At 31.5% G+C, this 19,824-nt stretch overlaps 1 pseudogene; it reads right to left on the bottom strand.

Moving 5' to 3' along the window:
- Positions 1-3,173: 3,173 nt before the first annotated feature.
- LOC125419552 (uncharacterized) lies at positions 3,174-9,711 on the bottom strand (annotated as a pseudogene).
- Between the last annotated feature and the right edge of the window lie 10,113 nt (positions 9,712-19,824).

Raw genomic sequence — 19,824 nt, 5'->3', positions numbered from 1 at the left:
CTTCTTCTTCTTCTTCTTCCTCAAACCCTCAAACAAAATATGATGTGGTTTTGAGTTTTAGAGGCAAAGACACCCCCAACACTTTTACCAGTCTTCTTTATGCAGCTCTTTCTCAGAAAGGAATTAGCACCTTCTTAGAAGATAATAAACTTGAGAAAGGCAAATCCATTTCTCTAGAATTGTTGAAAGACATTGAAGATTCAAGCTGTTCGATCATTGCTCCGTCCAAAAACTATGCTTCTTTCGCTTGGTGTTTAGATGAACTTGTCAAAATTCTTGAATGCATGAAGGCCTAGGCACGAATATTTCTACCAATTTTCTATCATGTGCATCCATCTCATGTGCAGAAGCAGATTGGAACTTTTAGAAAAGCATCCCAAAGACATGAGCAAATTTTTAGTCACAACTTAAAAAGGTGCAAAGTTTGGAGAGATGCATTAACAGAAGTTCCCAGTCTTACCGGATGGCATTCATATGATAGGTAAACACTTCTCTCCTTGATTCTTCTATCTTTGTTGGGTATTTTTTTCCCATTTTAATCTATGCATACAGATTCAAATACTAAAAATCTATAGGGTGGAGTGACCAACTCATAGCACTTGCCACCACATCATATCTCTCGTTATAATTTGGAATAGTTACTAGGAGTATATTACAATTATATTTATGTACTTAAATTGAGCAATTGCATTTGTAAATTCATTTTACAATTTTTTCTCACTATACGTTTAGTATTTGAATTTCAGAGGGATGAAGCAAAATTTATTCAAGTCTTCATTCGAGAAGTATCAAGTAAACTTGATGTTGCATTGTTTAACATCTTGGAGGAGTTAGTTGGGACGGATTCACGATTAGAGAAACTAAACTTACGTGTTTCTACTTCATCACTCGATCATGTTCGCTTCATTGGAATTTGTGGAATGGCTGGAATAGGGAAGATAACTCTTGCCAAATATTATTATCAGTGGATGTCTTCTCAATTCAAAGGAAGCAGTTTTCTTGAAAATATTAGAGAAGTTTGTGAAAAAATGGAAAACAGTCTTGTGCATCTGCAAAATCTTCTTCTTTCAGACATTTTAAGTGGACAACATGAAATAAGGGATGTTCAGAAAGGAATGGACATGATAAGAAGTATATTACACCATAAAAGAGTTCTTATTGTCCTTGATGATGTGGACAAATTGAAGCAGTCAAACGCATTGGCTGAAAAAAATAACTGGTTTGGCTCTAGAAGCAGAATAATTGTCACAACTAAAGACTAAGTTTGCTTCAAAGTACATAATAATACATTATTGAATGCAACTTAAGTAATGAAAAAAAAAAAAAAAAAACATAAGAAAAAAAAAATTAATCCGTTAAGAAACAAAAAATAATATTTGTATTTTCAAAATTATCAACACCCATTAGTAATATCAAAGGCACATGTCGATAATTTTCCTAAGATTAACATGGATGCTGAAAAAATTACCGACGACATCCATTGGTAATACCGATGACTTTTTGATAATTTTTCATATTAATTTTTTTAATACAAATCGTCAAAATTCATTACAACTACTTTTATATTCATCAGTAATTTTTTCAGAACTTAACAGTTTGCTGGAAAAATTGTGACGACTCTCATCAGTAATTTTTCATTTTAATTTTTTTTAATTCAGATCATCAAAATGCATTATAACTACTTTTACATTATATATTGCACCATAGAATATGTCAAGTGCAACCTTCTTTAACGAAAAAAAACATAAGAAAGAAAAAAACACACAATAATATGTTACCAAAGAGCAAAAAAAATTCAAATCATCTTAATTACCGAAAGGCTATCGGTATTACCAACGCAAGCTGTTAGTAATCTTTCCAAAATTTTGTCAAGTTACTGAAAAAGTTACCGACAGCAATCATCAATAATGTGTTTATTCATTTATTTATTTTTTGATATGATAGGAATGGAAACAGATAAAAAAGAACAAAAAAATCCTCATATCCATAAACGATTTTGCAATAGCTTAGTGTGATTCTTTAACCGAGCAAGGCTTTAAGCCTCCTGATGATTCTTTAACCAAGTGAAGCTTTCCTCTTCAAAATTTTCTCGCAGTGGGGTAAACAGATGGATCAAATGTAGCATCACATCACATGTATCCTACTTTTATTTATTTATTAATTTGTCTTGTTGAATTGCACGTGTGTGTGTGTTGCACATGGTTGATGAATTGAAATAGTAATTAATTAATTAATTTATAATGATTAAAGCTCGCTAGCTATATGTAATTTTACGGATTAAACTAATTAGCTGTCCATGTTCCATTTGGATAGATGTTACACAATATTAAATTGTGGATTTATGTGTGTGTGTATATATATATATATAGATGTATTTCTCTCAAAGCTAGGCAAGCCCATCATCTCATAAAAATATTGAACTTTTTATCCATTTATCATTAATTAAGAAAGCTTCGAGAAAATTATGGCTTCTCCTAGCAAGCCAATAAAGACAAAGGAGCAAAGACAGAAAGACTCTCAAGAGGCTCTGAATACCATAGACAAAGATGGTAAAAAGTCGGAGGCCAAGGAATATCTGGAGTACGAGTACTGGAAGAGGAAAGCTAATTTTGGGACGCGTTGAATGATCTATAATGCTACAGGAGACACCATTAAATACGTTAACCATCACAATTGGAGGGGTTTCATGTTCAGCGACACAATGCCTAAACCTCATACCGAGGTCAAAAATGGCGAGTGGCATACTTTTGTACACGTGGGGGTGCGCAAAGCAGGTTACACTCATATAGATCCAGTATCAGTCGGCTCTGCTTTGTATCGTGTCCAAATGGACACTGGAAAGTTTTGCGACGTGTTCTTTGCTTGGGATACGAATGATTATCGTGGGCAAGTCAACCAGGTATGCATAAAGTTAATTTTAGCCATACATTTATTAATCCGCATTATATATAAATATAGTGAATTTGCATGATCTTAGAATCTTAATCAAGTTAAATATTGTATATATTATATATATAGCGGCCAAACTCCGAAAAAAAAAAATTAAAAATGTCTAGAGGGGGCACTATTAATTATACAATATGTTACAGATACAAAATTTATGCAAAAATGCAACATTCTTATCCTCTAAATAAATAATGTATGTCAAAAAAATTACTACAGAATTGGGAAAAAAAAAAAAAAAAAAAAACCGTTCAACAAAGTTTTCTTTTAGCAAGCTGTGCATGATAAGATCCATAAAAACTAACTAGAATTCCAACACAGTGAAAAGCCATGCCTTATCTAAAGATAAGAAATGCAGAGTAAATTACTACAAAAGAAATATTAAAGGAGCCTACAGGAACACACCTACACCAAGAGTTCCAACCAGAATACCAACAATGTTCGCATCCTTTGCCTTCTCGACCAGGTAATATGTGTACAAACGCCATCACTCTTTCAGTAAAACAAATTGTACATTAATACAAGCAGGGGAGTGGATTTTTAGAAAGGAGAAAAGAGAGTACCTTTATTTTAGACCACACCTACGCTTAAGAATTCTTCTTTGCTGATATAAGTTAGTCACCATGCAATTTGACTTTGAATCTTATCTGATTAAAACCAGTAATACCAGAATTAAAGAAAGATTTATTAATTTAGAGAAAGAGAGAGAGAGAGAGAGAGAGAGAGAGAGAACTAGCACAAGGACTTGCATATACTAGAAGCAATTTGGCAAAAGGAAAAGTAAATTTATTAACACAATAAATATCTTAAGCAATATTACATGCAGAGAGGAGACAATAAATTTCATGCAAAACCAGGTAACTTATATGTATACCTGTTTCACAACCATTTAAGGTCAGTACAACACTTGCAAATGCAGCATTGTCAGAACCAATCCAAAAAAGCTAGTAATCCTCCATCTTGTGTCCCTCACGTAATTCCTAGACCAAGCCTCCAATGCTATATTTGTTATCAAATACTGTCCTGATCGTCAGAGAAGACATTAGCTAGTTCCAAGCTCCTATTGGAGATCTTACGAGATTCTGATGGATTCATGTCCGAAGACATATTTTCAGCAAATTGGATTTCTAATCCAGAGCTACTCATACATGCTTCTACCATTTCATCTCTTATATGCTATATCAAATGTGCATATTCCAGCCCAAAGAGGACCTGCATTTAGATTGAACGAACTATATTGAGATTGGATAGCTGAGATAATTTGTTTTGGCTACATGTGAAACGACATGATCTGTGAAAAAAATAAAAAATAAAAAGCATGATTATTGCAAATTTAGTATAGCATAGTTCATAATAATAAGTCTTTAGTAAACCATCTTATCAGGACAAAGTTTGCCGTTTCTCACAGCAGGATCTGATAAATTTTTTACACAATTGGACACACTAGTTGAAGCTTTTCCAAAAACAAAGGATGCTGGAAGAGTTGTAGTCCTGCCAATAATCAAAAAGAAGAGGCTTTTGAAACTATCAAACTAAAATTAATCATTGCATACTATACAGAAACAAAATAACTACTTTTTAAGTTCAAAAGGTCAAAAAAAAAAGGAAGAAGCTTCATTGGCTTCAAAACCTAATCTTGATGCCAGAAAAGAACGCAAACAGATTGAGACACAACAATTTACAGCTAAAACAAAATTTCTCAGATTAATGTCTTATGAGTCTGGTACAAATACTCATTGTTTTTTTTTTTTTTTTTTTTTTTTTGGTTGCTTTGAAACAAACAATCCTATAATACAGTTTGTTGGAAAAAAAAAAAAAAAAAAAAAAAAAAGCTTTAGTAAAGGTATTGCTAATGGGCTGAAGCATGCGTGGCTGTAGCGCACGACATAATCAGCATTGATGTGTGACGCTCCGAGCTTGTCCACCCAACAACTACTGTACTTTGTGTCAGCCATCACAAATAAAGATACATCATTTATGTCGCCGTTCCGATTGCTATCAGATTGAGATTCTCGTAGACACCGAAGCTTGTCCCGCAAAACACTCACAACTCTGACTGAATCATTTAGGAGCTCATTTGGGAACTAAAATCTACAAACTTGCTTAGTTCAGTTTTATTCACAAACCAAAACAAAATCGCCCTAAAAACTCAGTAAAAAGGCTATTTCTGCTTCTTCATATGTTTTAGTTTTTCCAAAGAAAAAAAAAAAAAAAACACACACACACACACACATGAGAATCGAGAAGTGATTACCTGTAAAGTGATTCCGATGAAGTCACCACTACTGGTGAACTCGGCGGTCCGAGTGACAGAACCCATCTCGGAAAACCCTCTCAGGATCTTTCGGGTGGTCTCACCTAGTGAAGTTCTACTGGACAATCCCTAGAAAAATATCCAATGGAACCTTACATTAAAACGTGGACAATGAACACCAGCTGTATCAATAATACCTCGATATATGAATATAAAATAATTCCACAACAGCACAAGTCCACAACCGGCCTATTGTACCATGGGCCATAACTACACACATATATTGTAGGATCCTACCGAGTCCAATATCTAAATCAGAGTATTCTAAGAGCGTCTACGAAATCTAAGAGTACACATAAGAAATAATAAGTCCAAAAGATAATGATAAATAAAGAAAGGATAATTATAGCTGCTGTCGTGGAAGGAACAAAGCGATAAGCTGTGTGCAAGGTAGACTACTACTTGTCCCTTGGGCCTAGGAAAATGAATTTAAAACAAATAAAATGTGAGATAAAGAAATCTCAGTGAGTGGAACAGTATAATAGAAAAATATTAATTTACTTCCGTAAAAATCTTTCTCTCAAGACCTCTTGTTCCACTCGTTTGAAAAGTTCCCCATTTAAAAATCATTTCACAAAATCTGAACTTATACTCCAAATTAATATCATAAAACCGATGCTCAAAAGTGTAATGTGAACGATCAATATAATATTATAAAATGCATTGATCAAGATGAAAAAAATTAAGCATAAACTATTATAAATACAGTTCCACAAAATATTTATAAATGTGCAGTAATAATCATAATATTTGAAAACCAACAATGTACTCAAAACGTATGCAATGTACCATTCGATGTACTAACTGTAAACCATGGGATACACCCACCTCACGATCCTTAATATCCAAAAGGTATCGTGGAAATAGTAAATCGTCGGGACGTACCCAACCTCACGGTCTGTGGCAATAAATATCCTGTGGGCTGAACCCAACTTCACGGCACCATGGCAATAATAAACCATCGAATAAACCCGATCTCATGATCCGTGGCAATAATATACCGTTGGATGAAACTAACCTCACAGCACCGTAGCATTAATAAACCGTCGGATAACCCCGACCTCACGGTTCGTGGCAATAATAAACCCGTTGGGTGAAACCAACGTCATGGTACTATAGCAAACCCAGTGCGCTATAATATAATACTGAACCGAAACTCTGGTATTATATGGTACATCAATTAAAAATAACCAATACAGTATCCTTAAAACAATCTCGTAAGATTGTAAATACTTTTCCAAACAATACTGTATCATAAATCATAATTTAATATCTAAATTCTACCATTTATTTAAATATTTCAAAAAATTTCAAATCATCATTTCATGCGAAAACCAAAAATACCACAGTGAAATATATTCACCAATAAACTAATTTTAAGCACTTAAAAATTATAAAATATTTAAACATGTTTAAAATCATATAAATTTTTAATGTGCTCCTCAGATCAAATATTTATCCAAAATGATCTAAAATCTCAATTCAAATACCAGAATATTTAATTAACATGATTCTTAAGCTCACTCAACAAAACATTACCAATGAATCTAGTTAAATATTATATTAAACTACACTTTAAAGTGACTTTCTATTTTAATCTGACACTTTAAAAGTTTTGTCAAATATGTGAAGTTTCATTTAAATTAAAATTTTCTTTAAAAATTTAAAAAACAAATTCTAATTAATTAATAGTCATAAAAAATCTTATGCCAACTTACCATTGGAAATCAATCTTATAATTAAGTGTACCATATATGCCATCCACATTTAGCCAATTTGCATGCAACATATTTAATAATTTACATTCACTGTTTATTAATATATGCTCCAATGAGAGATGGCATAACAAATTGGAAGGGATTTCATGGGATTGGTTAGTAAATTTAGATAAAAAGAGGCAAGAAGACAAAGTATGCATCTTCTTGTCACTTTCCATATCCCGCTCTTACTATTCATTGTTGGGAGGTTGACGGATCTTCCCTTCTATTTCCTTCTTTCTTGAGAAAGATACGAAACAAAATATCAATCTCATCCAGCTTCAAAATCTCCCTTTTTGTTTTTTTCTTTTTTTTTTGTTTTTTTTTTTTTTGTTTTTTTTTTGGGTTTTTTTGCTTTTGTGCAACTACAAAAACCCATCAATGTTTCATTCTCCCTTTCCTTTTCGGCTTTGCTGGAATTTGGTAAGTTGTTGGACCAAATTCATGTACTGTAAAATCTCCCACGGACCAAATTCATGTACTGGTAGAGCTCTTTAGAAAATGAACAAAAGCAAGCTAAGATAACGGGCTCATTAACGCGGGCTTGTAACTCTAGTGGGGGCTTCTAAGTTATTGGACATTGTTCCGGCCTATTTGATAGGATCCGGTTTGGCTAATTTCTGACCCGCCCATTCCCAGCCGAGAGTTGAGCCTTTTGATTTGGGCGAAGGCTGGGGTCAAATGGCTCATGGTGTGGTGTTGCAAGTTGGACAATCACTTTTTGGACTTTTTCTACTTATTGGGGCCGTAGCTGTTCTTGGAAGCCCAAATAAAGGAATAATATAATATATATATATATATATATATTTTTTTTTTTTTTTGGGGGGGAAATTTGCCTATTTAATTAGATGCATGCTGCATGCGGGTCCGATTCCTTTGTTGGTGAGGATTTATGCATTGGCATTACCAAGTGGGAATTTTTTTTTCCCCTAAATAAATTTTGAGATTAATAATTTAATATTGAAGCTTTTTGGAGTGTGCTTCCTAACTTTGGGAAAGTATATCTCATATCATAACAGTAATTTTCATTAGCATTTGTATACATAGTGAAAAAATTACAGGAAGACGACCTTTTATTCAAACACAGCCGTTTTTATGAATGTTTGCGTATTAAACTATACACACATTCATATTATAGAATTTATTTTTGGATGTACCTAATTAAAGACCAAGATGATTTATCAAAAATTTGCTAAATTGGAGGCTCCTTTATATATATATATATATATATATAAGACTATATCATATCGTCTAAAAAAACAAGAAAATAAATTATGTATCTTGAAAGTAAAATGACAAAAAAAAAAAAAAATGCTTGTAAAGCTATGATTTTTTGGTATGTCTTAAATGTTAAAAGATGTGGTCTTTTGAAGGCTCACAAATTTGTAGCTTATACAAAATATTAATTGGACACATTAAAATCAAAATTAAAATTGCCCAATTAGTATGATAAAAAATTTTCTTATAAAATTTTAATTTTAATTCCTACAATAATCATAATCACACACACAGTCTTGATAGTCCATAGATATGCTGATGAAATGGTCGCGATTGAAGATGCATATGAGTTCACCAAGACAATACCAAATCACAAATTGTACATTATTCAAGTGGCTGATCATTATTTACAACAATAATCAAAGTCATGCCTGCAGCAGGACAATGCAGCTTCTGCCTAGACAGACACTTTGTAGGTCCCTTTGCAATTAATGCATATGCTACTGAGTTCTTTTAGTTTTGAATGGTTAAAAACTATTAAGTTCTCTCCTAGACTATGCTCTAGAATGTCGGAAGTACTCCATTATGCGAACCCCTGGGAAATTGACTGACTTTTTTCTGTCAAATCCAGGAACTATGATCAACTTGCTCAAAAACTATGAGCTCCTTCAATACCATTGGTAATACCTTCATATCAGAATGCTATTCGATCCCACGGAAGCCTAAAAAATCAATCTTCTCTGCAGATTAAACCCCATTGGATCACTTTCCGCTGCTTTTCTATCAACTTATAATAAAGAGAAAAAATCCTCGGCTTCATCTTCTTACCACAGAAAATTTCTCTCTTGTGGAACCAAATAAATTTCAAAAAAGCTTTTGCTTTTGTGATTTCAAGTCTTCTGAGTGCAATGAAACTTTGAATTTGTGGTTATGATTAGTTCATGAATGACAGCTTTGGTTAAATCAATTTTCTCATCTCCTGTAAAAATCTCTTATAGACCAGATTCTAAATGCCTTGCCTAAGCCATCTCCACCCCACCACTGCAATTTTTATTTTGCAGTTCTCAAGATATATCCCACATTGACATCTTACAAACGACTTTAGTTGTTTATAATTTTGACATCGGAGCTTTCAAATCGCCGGGCTTGGTAACGTGGGCCTGTAACTCGAGTGAGGGCATGAATGTGGTTGGACGTTAGTTCGGCTCAAGTGATTGGATCCTGGTGGCTAACTTCTTCTGGCCCGCCCATTCCAAGCTGAGAGTTGGGCTCTGTGGTTTGGGCGAAGGCCTGGATCAAATGGCTCATAGTGTGGAGGGTACTGCGTAAGGCTGGTTTCACAGAGCAGCGATTACCTCCCACTCCTAGCAGTGGAAGGATAACGGGTCGGTGCCACGAGGATCCAACATGGTCATATGGGCTGTACATAATTGGACAATCATGGAAGGATAACGGGTCGGTGCCACGAGGATCCAACATGGTCATATGGGCTGTACATAATTGGACAATCATTTTTTTGAGCTTTGGTTATGGGCCGCATAATTTTGTGGAAGCCCTATCCCAGTTTGTGAAAAATTTGCCTAATTATTTAAATTTTTTGTTTTTGAGAATTGCTTTATATATGTACCATAACTAAATATGATATTTGAGGTGAATATTATATTAAATTCATGTATGATGAAGAAAATCGAGAGATAAAATGAAGAAAAAAATAAAAGGACACTAAAGTGGGTGGCATATAAATAATTTTTATGCGAAATATATGGCTCCAATTATTCACTAAATAGAAAATTTTGACATTGAAAATGCACTAGACATTATAATTGGTGCTTCTTTTTTTTTTTTTTTTTTTTTGGGTCAACATCAAACTCATTAAAATTTATTAGGGGGAATTTCATCCAAATCCAAAATTATATTCTCATTAATTTTTTGACTGCACAAGCCTATTAAGTGCTGACAAAGTATGTACTTGCTAACCGTAAATTTGTTATTATTGTGAACATATCTTCGGCTTAGTAATTTAATTTTTTATTTTATTAATATTTCTTTTGGTTTTGGGATTGTAGTTTGAGGAAAATTTTGAGTATTAATTTTTTTTTTCCCTAAGTATCCTATGTAGTAATTTAGCAAATTTTCTTTGGATATCATCTGTCTATTTAAATGAAAAGAATTTGGTTCACAGATTTTAGCATTAATGTACCGAGGTGACAAATTTATGATAGTTTTTCATTCCTAGTTTGACATCAAACCCTTCCCCAAGGATTCAAAATTTTTGCTGCACCCAAGCAAAAAGGAGACAACTTTTAAAATTTTATGTTGGGAAATCTCTTTCTCCATTTGTAGGATTAGACTTTCGTGTTTTCCAAGCTCACAAATAGAGAAAAACTTGTGTACAAATGTTGTATATTATAATAGATTTTTTTTATAGGATCTATATATTTTATTTTGATATGACATATATATATGTATATAGAAATTTAATATGTGGATGTTAATATGATTTTAACATGTAGATACACACAAAAACAATGATTATTTAAAAAAATCATTATTAACGCACATTAAAATTTTGTGGACATCTATATATATATATTGGAAGTGAAAAAATTCTGATTTAGATTATTATCTAAATAATTTTTATTATTAAACCATCCCTCCTAAAATAATATAATATAGCATTATATATGATTAATATATCATTGCATTTATATTCCACCTTATTAATAAATATTATACGAATTGCCATTATAATCTATTGTATCTAACTTTTTTTTTGGTTTCTACAAATTAATGTCATCGTCGTCAGACGATAAAAGGTGTAGTGAAGTAAATTTCCCATAACATAGAATAAAGATTAGATATAGTAGTTCATAATTAGACAAAAGCAAAGTTGTATTGTCAAGCTTAATAACGGCAAGATTGTAATCATTGTGGGGCTATAAAGTTATGAAATATTAGTCCTATTGATATGATTTGATATGTTAAGAACTTTGTATAGAAGAATTTATAGGAGGGATTTTTATGTGGCTTATATATGTCAATTCACACTATCAAATAAATGATACGTCTATTACCAATAAATAAATGATACTTCATTTATATATATATATATATATATATATATATATATTTTTTTTTTTTTTTGAAAAATAAAATCTAAACAAGGAAAGAATAACCTATAAAATGTTTGGGAAATCCAATATTAACTATTATTTGTGGTTGGTTTAACTTTTTAAAAGTTGATTAAGAAAACTTTTTTTTTCTTTCTTTTTATGTAGCAGTCGATATGATATATTCATTCCAAAAGAATTTCATTCCATAAATCTTTTACAAAGTCCTTAACATATATATATATATATATATAAACTGATATAGATTTTTAATAAAGGAAATCCTCTACCGCAAGCACGGGTTACCTTTAAATGTTTTTTCATTATCGCTTCTCATTATTTTCTTTTAAAACCGAAAAGAAAAATGTAAATGTAAAATTATTGAATGGAAATTATTAGGTAGTCAATAACTCAAAATTTTGTGTTTCAATTGAACAGTTATATATGGTTTTCTGAGCTAAATGATGCTCTGCCAAAATGCTCCACTATTTTTGGTTTTTCTTGGCACAACAGGTAACGGCTTTGGATTTTTTTTTTTTATGCTTCGATGGGGGTTTTGAATTATAATGCAAAAATGCATTTATTAATTTTGTTTTAATAATAAATATTTTTTGCTAGTTGTAATTTTGAATTCTTTATCATCCTATGTAATAATTTTAATAAAAGTTTTTGAATTGTTGATGGGTTGCAATATCACCTATTTATTTCTATGAAAAGAAATTGGTTCACATTTATTAGCATGAATTAGCATATTCCCAACACCAAACCCTTTCCTGAAATTCAATTTTTTGTTTATCCAAACAATGAAAAGGAGACAACTATTCAAATATGTTGAAGTTGAGAAATCCCCATTTCCGTCTCCATATAGAACATTGCAATTTTGTTATGAACAAACTTGGACATAGATTTGGCAATTGAGGACTCATCCGAAGGAATACCAAAGTGGTAGCATATAAATATTTCTTATTGACTTATTTTTATTCTTTCATCATTTATTTAATTATTATCATTATTATTTGGGAGTGCATGTGTGTGTGTGTGTATGTGTGTGTTTATCACTCTAAAATGGAGTATCTTTTGTCTTATATGTATCTGGCAGCTTAACAGGATTGAAGCAAAGGCATTTGGAGAAGGAACTGGCAGTATATTGACTCCAAATATTCAGTAAATAAAGACTCTCTTTATGTTTTTTTTTTTTTTTTGGTTTTTTGGGACGAATTCTTTTTATGTAATTTTTTTGATTAAATTCTTTTTATGTATTAACTAACTCGAAATTTGTATATTACTTAGAAATGCATCAGACATTACACTTCATGCTTCTTATTTTGTTGTTTTCATTTCATGAGATTTTGTCTGGCTTTTATTTATTTATTTATTTGTTATTTTTGGTGTAAATATAGACTATTTATGATAAAAAGGTATAGTGAAAAAAATTGTCCCACACCACTAAAATTAAGAATGAATTGCCGTGCTCAGTAATGTAATCAACGTATATTCAAATTAAAATTTAAAAAATTTTACAAAAGAATTAAAAATTTAAATATACTCAATTTATATTGATATTCATTTTAAATTTTAATAAATTTTATAAAAATTTATTAAAATTTATACGTATCAAATTAGAATTTTGTATAATTTTTGTAAAATTTAAAAATAGTCAAAAAATTATTGATTTTAAATTATTTTAAAAAATAATAAATTTTAAAAATAAAATTATGAAAAAAAATATCAATATAAAATTTAATTTTAATTTAAAAAATTTTATTAAATTTTTATAAATATTTTATAAAATCTATAAAATTTTATAAAAATCTATTAATTTTTTTAAAATATATAATTTATTTTAAATTTATTAAATTAAATTGAATACACCTTTTAAATACATTATCCAAATCCAAGAAATAAAACAACGGGATGTTAGCTTGGTCCGTATGGGCAGACACCAAGGCCTTCCTACATATGGTCCACTGCCCTAAGACTGGCCAGCGACTATATAGTTTCTCCATAGCAACAGGCCCAACATTCATTGGCTTTACTACTCAACCATTATATTTTTTATTTTATTTTTTTAAAAATCCAATTTCTCAAATCAAAAGTTGATTTTGATCTGTTGTGATCCAACATCTAATATGCCATCTCAAATTTACTAATCCAACCATTAATTTTCTCGTTTTAATCCAATTTCTCTAATCAAAAATTGATTTTGTTTTTATTGCAAAAATACTTGTTGTTATTATTAATTTTTTTTATATTAAGACTTCAAAAGAAAAATGTTAAGAATATAGATATACAGTAACAATTTTATGGTAAGGACATCGGGCCAACCATTAGTTTTTCTGTTTTAATCCAATTTTTCTAATAAAAAATTGATTTTATTTTGGTTGCAAAAGTAATTGTTGTTGTTGTTATTATTATACTAGGTCATCAAAATTTTTTTAATAATGTATATATATATATATATATTTGACAGATTAATAGCTACCCAAGCTGCTGTGTCAATAAATAATGTCAAAGAGTAATATAATGTAATCTCATTGGATAAATGTTCTGTTATATTGTATCTATCATATAGTGATAATTGCGTCATATTGATACAGTGATATTGATGTTAGCTCTAGATAAGTGTGAATATGTGTGTGATATACCCAAATATCTTGTATATGTATACGTACCCATCAAATCAACATAATTAAGCCTTTAAGCCTTTATTATTTCATTCTCTAATTTTTAAACTTACACGGTATTAGAGCAAATCCTTTAGGAGACTCAACTAAGTTTTTTTTGTTTTCAATCCAAATGGCCGCATGATCCTCCAGCTCTTCTGCAATTGTTCCTACATTGAACATTCATTCTTTCTTTTATATTATGCTGCCTAACTATTCCTTTCCCTTTCCCTTGGAATCACATAACTACATTATTTGGTGCTCTCAAATTTTGTCAGCAATCATAGGGTTCCCTTAGACCCATTAAATACACGACACGATAACACAAACCCATTAAATAATTATTATCATGTGGGTCCCTTTTCCTTTGAATCACATAACTACATTATTTGGTGCTCACAAATTTGACGCGTGGGGATCGATTCTTATTAAATCATTAGAAGGTTACAAATATTATTTATTATTTGTTTATGATTTCTCTAAATTTTTGTGGATTTTTCATATAAAATTATAATCTAAACTCACTACTATTTTTTTATATTTTAAAAAAATGGTCGAAAATTTAACAATTTTTTTTTTTTTTTTTACAATCCGACTAGGGAGGTGAATTTCTCTTACTCCAACCTATTCTACAAAAATTCAGAATAATTTTTCAATATCCGTATCCTCACACCCATAATCAAAATAGTATAGTAGAACAAAAAGATTATCATATCATAGAAACCACTCCTTCTCTTCTTGCTCAAAATTCCATGCCCTTTCAATAATGGAAGTTGAAAAATCTTTCTAACTTGTCTAGGAGTAAAACCACTAATGTGGTAGAATCCTATTTTGACACTTGTACTTCGATGTTATCATAATTTATGGATATACCTTCTACACCAAGGATAATGACACAACATCCAGATGCTAATACCGAAGCTTTCTCTCCAATAGACTCGATAATGCGAGCCTTATAGGTTCTAAAAATACAACAGACATAAATACTGGTAGCCAACTATTTTTCCATTTGCTCTTTCACCAGATACTGGGTCCAACGTTAAATCTACTCATTCAATGCTTGTGACTTTTTCTTTTCAGCCAACACACCTGATGGTTACTTAAGCAAAAACGAGGATCTTAAAGCCCAAATTTTATTTTATTTTTTGCCAAAGTGCAACCAACATCTCCACTCATCAAACCAATATCTGCCTCATCCGCCCTTTAATGTCCACAATGGAGAATTGCTATGGAAACTAAATTTACTGCTTTACAAAACAATTATACATGGACCTTAGTACCATCTCAGCCAAATCAATGGTTAGTTGGCAACAAATGGACTTTCAAACTCAAAAGGAAACCTGACGGTTCAATATGACAACATAAAGCTTGACTTATGGTAAAGGGCTTCCATCAGAAACCGAGTTTGGATTTCAAAGAAACTTTTAGTCCGGTAATAAAACCCTCCACCGTTTGAGTTGTTCTTTCTATTGCTATCTCTTATAATTGGGACATTTGTCAAATTGACATCAACAACTCTATTTTTAATGGCCTAATTATCGAAGATGTCTACATGAAACAACCAGAAGGTTTCATTAATCCTAAAAATCCTATAATTGTTTATAAGTTACACTGTCCTTTGTATGGAGTTCATCAAGTGCTGAGAGCCTGGTATGATCAACTACATTGAACATTATCTATATATAGGGCTTTTCCAACTCCAAAATGTAATCTTCATTGTTTCTACTTCACAGCTCTTTTGAAGTTCTTTGGGTTTTAGTTTACGTAGATGACATAATTATCCTAGGTAATAACAAACGACTTATTACTTAGTTTATAACTAAGTTGGACAATACTTTCTCTCTCAAAGATTTAGGTTCGTTAAATTATTTTTTGGGCATTGAGTTATGTCGGGAAAACCTTGGGTTACACCTTTCACGAGTAGAGCATACATCAACAAGTTACTCAATAAGACCAAAATGGTTGACTGCAAATTTAGTCCATCCCATGCCAGCTCTTCTACACATCTTTCCACCACAATTGTGATCTATTCTCTAATAATTTTCTATATCATAGTATGATTAGCATACTTTAGTATGTAACCATCACAAGACCTGAGATTTCTTTTATTGCCAATAAACTTAGTAATATGTACACAAATCAATGGATGTACATTGGACTATATGTAAAAGAATACTACGCTACCAACAGGGAACTAAGTACTTTGAACTCCTAATCAGACGCTCCAAACACTTGAAAATATTGAGTTTCACAGATATAGATTAGGCTTCTACTGTAGATGTCAAGAAGTAAACAGGGTGTTATTGCATCTATCTTGATGATTCACTAGTATGTTGGTCCTCCAAAAATTAAAATGTAATTGCTTGGTCCAGTATGCAATTAGAATATTGTGCCCTTGCACATGGCGCTGTAGAACTATTATAGCTATAGTAGCTTTTACATTAGCTCAAATTTTATATCCAACCATACCAGTTATTTGGTGTAATATGAGGGCAAGCTCCCTCACCACTAATCCAGTGTTCCAATAAAGAACCAAGCACATCAAATTCGATATTCACTTCATTCTTGACAAGGTTTTTCAATGTAATTTGGACATTCGTCACATCCTGACAGCTGACATTTTAACTTGATTCTTCCCATCTTCAGCTTGCGGGAGATCATAGATTAATAGCTATACAAGTTGATGTGTAAATAGAAAATGCCAAAGGGTGATATAATCGTAATCTCATTAGATAAATTGTATTTATCCTACAATGATAATTACATATACTATACTGTGATAATTACATTATACTGATACAGTGGTATTGAGATAACTTGTATATATACGTATCCATCAAATCAATATATATAATTAAGCCTTTATTATTTCATTCTCTGATTGTTGAACTTACAATATTTGAAAGTAAAATATTTATGGTAAGGACATTGGTGGCATGCTATGTTATCTAAGTAATGTCAAACATTTAAATATATTTTAATTGTTTTTAAATAAAATATAACTAGGAATGTAATAACCTGTCGGATTTTTGTATGGCACTTCCCAATAATTATTATAAATAATTAATTGGAATTTAAAAAAAAAAAAAACTTGATTGATAATTTTTTTTTAGGTGCCTTATTGCCATGGGAAGACTTTGTTCTTCCACAGGTTATGTTCTTCGATCCATTTCTAGCTTCACTTTTTTCTGTGTTTCATATTTTCATTTGCTTTCTAATATATTGCAAAACATTTAAGATTTTTATTTTAATTTAATTTACAACTGAAGGATTGGTAATAATCTTCAAGGGAAAGCTCCTGTGTTCTCCAAATTTTCTCTGACTGAAACCCCCATCTCTATGAAAGTTCAGAACAAAACTCATCCACGTCATCTTCCTCTCCATTGTTGTTTTCTCTTTCTTTCTCATATTTTTTCGCCTCCAAAAAAAAAAAAAAAGGAATATAAATATAGAATAATAGAAATTGAACCAAGGCATCTTTACTCAATTGTGAACATCTTATACATGCCCAATATACCTTTTTTCTCTTTTGTTTTAGAAATCTTTGTCTATGGTTTTGCCTTTCATTTTATTGATGTGTTTGTATTAGTGCACTAATTTAATAAAAGCATTTTTAATCTTGAAAAGTTAAAAGGGAAAAAGAGAGAAGTATGAAAATATTCCTGTGGAAAAATAATGCCGGTGGTAACAAGTTTATGTTATGAGTTGAATGGGCCACGGTTCAATTGGAAGCCTTAAATGATCCATAATTACTTATGGCCCACTCATTACTTTGCTTACTCATCTTTAATGAACTTACTCTAATGTTGTGTTGCAAGAAAGTTGCTACTTTCCATTGCTCAAGAATTTACTTGTGATCAGGAAGGTATTGTCCATGAGTCCAGCACTTGAAGTTCTCGAAGATATGTCAATGTAGTGACCTAAATCATTTGGATATTACTTTTGCGAGTTTGAGGAAAAGGGTGATAGAAGACTATCTGGCATTGGTAGCTTAGCTCAGTCAATATCACCTTGAAAATCTTCATGCTAAACTCATTAGCTTCAAGTACTACAGAGAATGTTAAAACATCTTAACAGAACTCTTTAAATGATGTTTGGCACATCAAGGAACTCACATTTGGTTTTTGGTGTCTTTATGTTAGTTTTTAAGCTGCATTTTGCTTTCCATTGCCAGGGCCGCCTCAATCTCGTTGGGGGCCTAAGGTAAGAATTGAGAAGGCTGTGAATATATATATATATATATATATAGGGGGTGTCTACAATGAGGACCACCCGCATAGATCCAATGAGGACCAAAACTGTATGCAAAATGGGAGCTGTTGGATTTCATTTTTTGCATGAATGGCTCAGATTCTAAGTTGCTTACGTGTGGAATTTTGCCCAGGACTTCCCTTTCGCACCTTTCTCTTCTCTTCTCCTCTTCCCCTCTGCTTCCACTCTTCCACCCACAGTTCCAGCTAGCCGAGCCCGTAATGAACACAAAACAACCCAAAGAAATTGCACTTATGACTTGTTTTTGTTGGTCAGTCCATTTGATACTAGTTCTACCTTCTACGAGTTCTTTCTCAATGGCTTTCTTCTAGTTCTACCTTCTACGAGTTCTTTCTCAATGGCTTTCTTCCGGTATTATTTCCAAACCACTTCTTGGTTTTTGTACTAGTTTTGGTACTAAAATTTCTATATGTAGTTATTGCAATGGCTAAAAACCTATTACCCATAATTTCTTTCTTCGATTTCTTTTCTAGGTATTCAAAATGCCAAAAATATGCAAACTTTCTTTTCTCACTCAAGATGGGTAATCATAAAAGTAATTTCCAAATGTATTATACATCATGAAATGAGATAAACAAAACAAATTGATTTGGAAAATGAGAATATTTTGTGATTCTGCAACAAAATGATATCCATGGAAGAAAAAAATTGCAAATTGCAGTTAGCAGGAGAAAGAAACTTGAGAGAGGAAAACAAGATCACCTTATGACTTGGATTCTTTAGTTAATCTGCTTCACTAAATTGAAGGGTTTTAAGAGAAACCGCATGATGCATCGGATTGCAGGTAAAATTTTTGTTTTGGGACTAGGAGTCCGAAGCAAAATTCCACACGTGAGCAACTCAGAATCTGGGCCGTTCATGCAAAAGATGAAATCCAACGACTCCCATTTTGCCCACATTTTTTGTCCTCATTGTATCTATGCGGGTGGTCCTTATTGTAGACACCTCCTATATATATATGTTTACAAAAATTAAATATTCAATTTAAATATAATTTCTATTTTTTTTATAGGAAAAATTACTAGTTAAAAGTTTAGAAAACTATATTTTTGTTTGAAACAAAGAATTCTGCTTATCATATTTAGAAAGAACAAATCAATGTAGGAGTGCCTAATGCATTTTGAATGTGAGGGAATAATATCAATTTAATTAAGTTGGTTATTTTATCAAAAGAAAAATTAATTAATGATTCGAGATATTCATGGATATAAATGCTTAACTGATTTCAATATGGAAGTTTAGAAAACTTAATAGATCTCTACCAAAACTCTACATTTCCCAAAAAAATAAATAAATAAATAACAAAATTACTATATTTCATGAAATAAAAAAGAAATCAAAGAAATATATATATATATATATATATACAGTCTGTCTATGGTGCGAACAGTCCTCATGCGGGTCACAGTATAGGTAACAGTTTTTCATAATATTGGTGACGATTTTCTAAGAAACTGTCATTAATACTATGAAAAACCATCACTAATACTGCGGTCCTCATGCAGACCGTTCTCACCATAGAATTTCTGTATATATATATATATATT

The sequence above is a fragment of the Ziziphus jujuba genome, chromosome 11 (assembly GCF_031755915.1).
Source record: "Ziziphus jujuba cultivar Dongzao chromosome 11, ASM3175591v1".
NCBI lineage: Eukaryota > Viridiplantae > Streptophyta > Magnoliopsida > Rosales > Rhamnaceae > Ziziphus > Ziziphus jujuba.
Note: the sequence above shows the minus strand (reverse complement) of the source record. Positions and strands in the feature narration are given on the sequence as shown.